Below are 6,000 nucleotides of genomic sequence, written 5' to 3'. Positions count from 1 at the left end.
CTGGTGCTCGGGTGGATGCCAGTTCATACAGCATAATTTCTGCCCACAACGGTCAAAGTTGTGGCATACTCTACGGATCCGTGTGGGTTTTACTGAACATTATCAACTCAATGCATTTTATAACTGTTTTATTGATAGATAACTCCCCCATCATTAAAATTCACTACATAAAATGTATAATTTGCCAGACGGTGGTGGCGCACGCCTTTCATCCCAGCACTCGGGAGGCAGAGGCAGGCGGATCTCTGTGAGTTCGAGACCAGCCTGGTCTACAAGAGCTAGTTCCAGGACAGGCTCCAAAACCACAGAGAAACTCTGTCTCGAAAAACCAAAAAAAAATAATAATAATAAATAATAATAATAATAAAAATAAAATGTATAATTTAGGGGCATATAACACAGTCAAGAGTCAGGTGTCCAGGGCCACTGGGAAAAAAATATGCAGTGTGCTCATACCTTTCCCAACTAAAGCCTATTCACGAGCAAGCGCTTCCAATTCCATGCCCCCGACACCCGCAGCCTCTGATCTTCGATCCCTACAGAGTTTCAATTAACCGCTTGCTAGACAGTACATAGTTAGAACAATCTCAGTGTGACTAAGTTTAAAACAAAACCACCAGCTCAATGACCTTGGCCGGGCAGCTTGTTTAAGCTGGTTTAGCTCCTTCATAGAATGGACGAGTTGAGGGGTATGAGAGCAATTTCAAGTTTGTTTAAAAGGCTAGCCAACAAAACCACCCAGCCCCCAGTCCTTTTGCTATGATTTCAATATTCCACCCTAGGGAACCCGTTCCGCGGAGCCACGGCCCTCGCCCTGGAGAAGACGCTTCCTCTCTCGCCTTTCTTTGGAGCTGTCTATTTCTGGGTTGGCAAAGCAGAAGCTCCTGGTGCCCGCAGGAAGCCTCGCCCAGCTTGGGTCCCCACCCTCCAGCGCGCCCCAGGAGAGGACCTGCCCCCGAGGGGCGGAGCCAGCCACCCCCGCAGCCAATGAACCGGAGACTGGGCCGGCGCCGGGGGCGGGGCTGCACTTGACAGTGGCGGTCTCCCGGCTGCCGAGCGGGCGCAGCGACTGAGCGCGGCGCGGGCCGCGGGGAGGGCGCAATTCGGCGGCCCCGGGTGGAGCAGCAGGCGGCGGCAGTGCGATGCTGCGGGTGTCCCCGGGCTCTGGCATCGCGGCCTCTTCCTAAGGTACCAGCTCTGCTCAACCCCTACCCCCCACATCGCCCCAGGAGACCCGCGCGCCTGGGCAGTGGCTTTGTGGAGCCGGTGGGTGGGGCTGGGCGGGGCCGCACCGTCGGGTCGCTTCCCTCCGGGGAAGAGGTGGGGGAGGAGGGCCGTCTCGCCAGCAGCTGACCGCATCCCCACGCTACGTGCTCTTCCTGCCTGGTTGTGTTTTCAAGGAGGGTTTGTTCCCGGACAAAGTTAGGTACCGAGAGTTTGATGGATTTCTGGTCCCCGATGCCCTAGAGGGACCCGTGGCACACTGCCCTGTATACCTACACCATGCGCTAAGCTGGAGCGCAGCGGTCCCGTGCACTTTCCCACCGGAGCAGCCCTGCTTACTTGAAACGTTGCAAAAGGAAATTGCTCTGTGGGACTCTCCCCGGGGAAGGAGGCATTTTGCAGGCGCATCTCCAGTTCAACCTGATGGCTTTTGCTTGGCCACAATGCCCCAGGATAAACCGGGTTTAACCAGTGGCCTGTAAAAATAGTCTTCATCAAGGTCTATGCTTTAAAGGCTTCAAATTTTAAACCTATTTTACTTTCTAACCAAAGATCCCAGAGTCATTGAGCAAAGCCGGTCAGCTACGCGTGTTGCGTTTAATATTTTATTGCTCATTGGTTCGTATTGGCTTGTTTTTAATATTGGGACAGGTGCTATGAACCACTTCTCAGAGTGAGAAAGGAAAACAAAGAATATAGAATAAGTGTGTCCATTTGAACATAGCCAAAAGTTTTAACTATCAAAGTAAGATAGCTAGATTAAACATTATTTACAAGACTTTCTGTAACATAAAATAATTACTGCAGCTAGACTCTATTTAACCTGTGCTTGTTACGAGAGATGAAGAGATGGCTCTGTGGTTAAAGAGCACTGTCTGCTCTTGCAGAGGACCTCGGTTTGATTCCCAGTACCCACATGGCAGCTCACAACCATCTATAACTCCAGTTTTAGGGGATCCCATGCCCCCTTCTTATCTGCAGAAAGTACTGCATGACATGGTATAGGCAAAACATCATTCACATCAAATAAACAACTAGACCTTTAAAAAAAAAACCACTTTAAAAAACCCTGGTTTACCAAGACTCTAGGAACAGGCCTATGATAAGACGACTGGACAGCATTAGTAACATTTAGCTACTACTGCTTGGCCTTGCAGTTAACAGGTTTTAATACATATGTCAAATTTGATCTGATTCCAATACTTTCCTGATCACACATAGATTTTCACATGTATGCTCTTCTTATCATGACACTTTCATGCTGTAAGACAACTTTACATCTGCTTAGCCGGGGACATCCTGTTCAGATCCTTATAATTTACCCCTGCATCCCAACACATTCTGTCTTACAAGAGCTCCTTTAAGGAAACTGCCTTAGTCCTGTGCAGCTCTGACTCTGCGCCAGGCATCCCCTAGATGGTGCGTGCTGTTTTCATTATCACTCTAATGGAGCATCCTTACCTTTCCTGAGTTGTCTCCCTACATAGCTCAGGCCACCTCTTGAACCCTCTGTGGTCTCCCTGCCTTCTCTCAAGGGGTGAGACTACAGGCTGTGTCACCATATCCAGCTGACTTGATTTTATTTTAGATAATTTCTTTTAAAAATCACATGGCAAGTGAGTGATCCAGGTAAGGTTTGAACCGGGCTCCGTTTGACTCCCTGCCACTGTTCTGTGATGTCTCCCAGTTTTTGAGAGTTTACTCATTATAATACAGTAGGGAATTGAAATATGTGTCATCTCCTGGCCTGACATGTCAGGCGTCTTCATAGACTATTTTCTTCTCCCTGAGCGACTGTGTGCCCCGGGTGTGGAAGGGCAACCCCGGGTCTCCCCCGTGCTTCACCCCATAGGTCTGATTTGGGGTGTTCGGATAGGTGAAGCCCTTGCCTTTTGAAGCACCCCTCCCCACTGGCTTGGCTCTGAAGGAGCAATCTCTACTGTCTCTGTCATCTGAGGCTATTTCCGTTCAGCACACCTTGTTGATTGGCAGCCACACATCCCCTGCAGTGTTTACAGTGACTCACGTGTCCTGCTGTCCCACCTGTCAGAGAGTTCCTAACAGAGGACGGCCTACTTAAAAGGAAAGACTGCAGTGAACTTGGTGGGGAAAAGAATTTTAATTCAGGGAATCTCTGAACTCCCTACTACTGACCGGAAAGGACAATGTGATGCTCTGGGGAGGGGGGGGAGGAGCAGGCCTCCTCTCCACAGTGGGAAATGTCTCATCGATGTCGTGGCCTGTTGTCAACACTGCTGACATATGTCTGCCATGTAGACACCCCTTTACCTGTTGCCTCGGTGATGAATGTGGTGACACACCTATTGCTAATTTGCTATTTGCTTTTATACCAAGGCACTTGTCATTTGACTGAACAGCATTAGAACAGAGGTCCCAACTGTGACCCAGTGAGTTTTGAAACTGTGCCCAAAAAAATGAAGTCTGTTATAATTTATAGCCATTATTATGGAATTTCTCTTCCTAAGGGTGTGTTTCTGTGTGTGCGTGCGTGTGTGCGTGTTCTTGGTATGGTTCTCAACTCTCTTTGACTCAGAATGATTTCACAGCACTACGGTGCAAAGGAAACAAATACATTTTTGAGCTGTGCCCCTGCTACCTGGAAACACATCCCTGTTCTTGGCACTGGACTGCTTTTACCCTAAGTATTTAGAATCTCGGAGTCTGTGTGTATACTTTGAGGTTTCAAATCAAGCCTCCCATGCAATGATTTCACCCCGTCCTCTCCAGCAGTGGTAAGGTTTGGGTGTCTAGCATACCCCCAGGATTCCCGTCTCCTGCTTCTAGACTGGAGCACCAAATACCAGGGAAAGCAGAACGAGCGGTTTGTCCCTTGTCACACTCTTGCCCCAGAGTGGAAGGTGCGCCAAAAACATGTTTGGATTGAGTCACTAGGCTTCTTTAAATGACTAGTGATCTGTGAAACTATGTAGAATTAGCAACATTTTCCGGTTTCCTTAAAAGTATTCCGTGCAAAGGTGTCAATGACTTACAACCGTCGAAAGCCAACAGCCTTTCACTCGGTTCCTAAAGCTTCTCAGTAAAAAGCAATCTATCTTGCTTTTTTTTTTTTTAGAAAATCATATTTCACCAACTCTAAAGTATCCTCAGCTGGGAGACTGGGTGTCATTTTTATGCCATCTGAGAAAGCAAAACGCCGGGCAGTTTTATGCGTGCTGCTCCTAACATTGTGTGTGTGGACCACAGCAGCCCTCACCTGCGGTTCTGTCTTCTGCCATTGTGTCCTAGTGTTTCCCGTGGCTGTGATGGGACACTGGCTGATAGCACCTTGGGGAGGAAAGGGTTCATCTGGCTTACAGATTGTGCTGGTTGGTTTTCATCAACTGGACACAAGCTTGAGTCATCTGGAAAGAGGGAATGTCAGTGAGGAACTGCCTCCATCAGATTGGCCCCTGGGTACATCTGTGGGACATTTCCTTGATTAACAGTTGATGTGGGAGGGGCCCAGCTCATTGTCTGTGGTGCCATACCCAGGCAGGTCCTGGGTGGTGTCGGAAAGCAGCCCTGGGGAGCCAGCCAATAAGCAGCGTTCTTCTCCCTTCTGTGGCTCTCTGCTTATGCGTATGAGTTCCCACCTCCAGGTTCCAGCCCTGCACTCCTGACTTCCCTTGATGATGGACTGTAACCAAGCCCTAGTCTCCCCGAGTTGCTTTTGGTCATGATGTTTATCTCAGCAACAGAAACCAAACTAGGACACAGGTTATGGTCCAATATTGGACAAAGCCTAGATGTGAGTCTGGAGGCAGGAATTGAAGCAGAGACTGCCTAAGAATACCACTTACTGGCTTGCTGCCTTTGGCTCCTGCTCAAGCAGTTTTTCTCACAAAACCCAGTACCACAAGCCCAGGGTTAGTACTTCCCACAGTGGATGGGCCTCCCTATATCAATTAACAATCAAGAAAGTGTCCCCCTGCAGACATGCCCACAGGCCGGTCTGATTGAGGCTATTTCTGAAGCGAGGTGAGGTTCCCTCTTCTCTGCTTGGCCAGTGATGGACAGACGATGTATATGCACGAACCCAGTAACAGACGGTAACAACTTCATCAGTGTATTTCTTAAGGCTTGTGAAGCATTTATATCTAGCTTTGCAAAGCACAGTGGAAATGCCAATCAAAGAGAAATTTCTTTGGTGATCTGCTATTTCTGTCCCGCTGCTCTCTTACCTGCCGTGGTGGCAGGTGCATACAGAGTTACATCTTACAGTGCCAAGTCATACATGATCTTTGTTTAAAGAACTTAAATGATACATTGCTGCATTAACTTTCCCCGGGGGGAAATGCGACCAAATGTCTGCTCACTCCAGGTAGGGCACCAGTGACAAACCAAAGAAATGATTCCACCCGAGTAGATCTAGCCTGGGTGAACCAATGAGTTTAATTGGGGTTACTTGCAAGAGTGGAACCACGTACGGATTCCTACTTCACTGGAGAAGAATACCCACCCACCCCAGCAACTACCTGTTTATACATCCTGGAAAGGGGTGAATCTCATGCTACCTCATGCAGCCCCCACCCTCTACAAGGGAAAGTTTGTGGGCTGGATCTTGTGCCCGCTCTCCTGTGAGCAATCACAATTGCTGTCATTTCAAGACAGCACTACCATGTTATGCCTAGAGAATAGGATCCCATGGCACATATCTGGGTAACAGTGAAAACAAGATGGACATGTGTGGCTGAGCTAACGGACATGTGTGTGCTACCGCTGTTGTCAAATTGCCATCCGTATTACTAGATCATC

General features: G+C 48.6%; 1 protein-coding gene across 1 annotated transcript in view; it reads left to right on the top strand.

Moving 5' to 3' along the window:
* Positions 1–1,050: 1,050 nt before the first annotated feature.
* Positions 1,051–6,000, top strand: part of Fry (FRY microtubule binding protein) — a 404,412-nt gene continuing 399,462 nt past the window's right edge. Inside the window, exon 1 of the mRNA XM_057765235.1 lies at positions 1,051–1,188. The gene's annotated coding sequence lies outside the window, so the exon portion shown is untranslated. The remainder of the gene's footprint in view (positions 1,189–6,000) is intronic.

This window comes from Chionomys nivalis, chromosome 3, assembly GCF_950005125.1.
Source record: "Chionomys nivalis chromosome 3, mChiNiv1.1, whole genome shotgun sequence".
In the NCBI taxonomy this organism is placed as follows: Eukaryota; Metazoa; Chordata; class Mammalia; order Rodentia; family Cricetidae; genus Chionomys; species Chionomys nivalis.
Note: the sequence above shows the minus strand (reverse complement) of the source record. Positions and strands in the feature narration are given on the sequence as shown.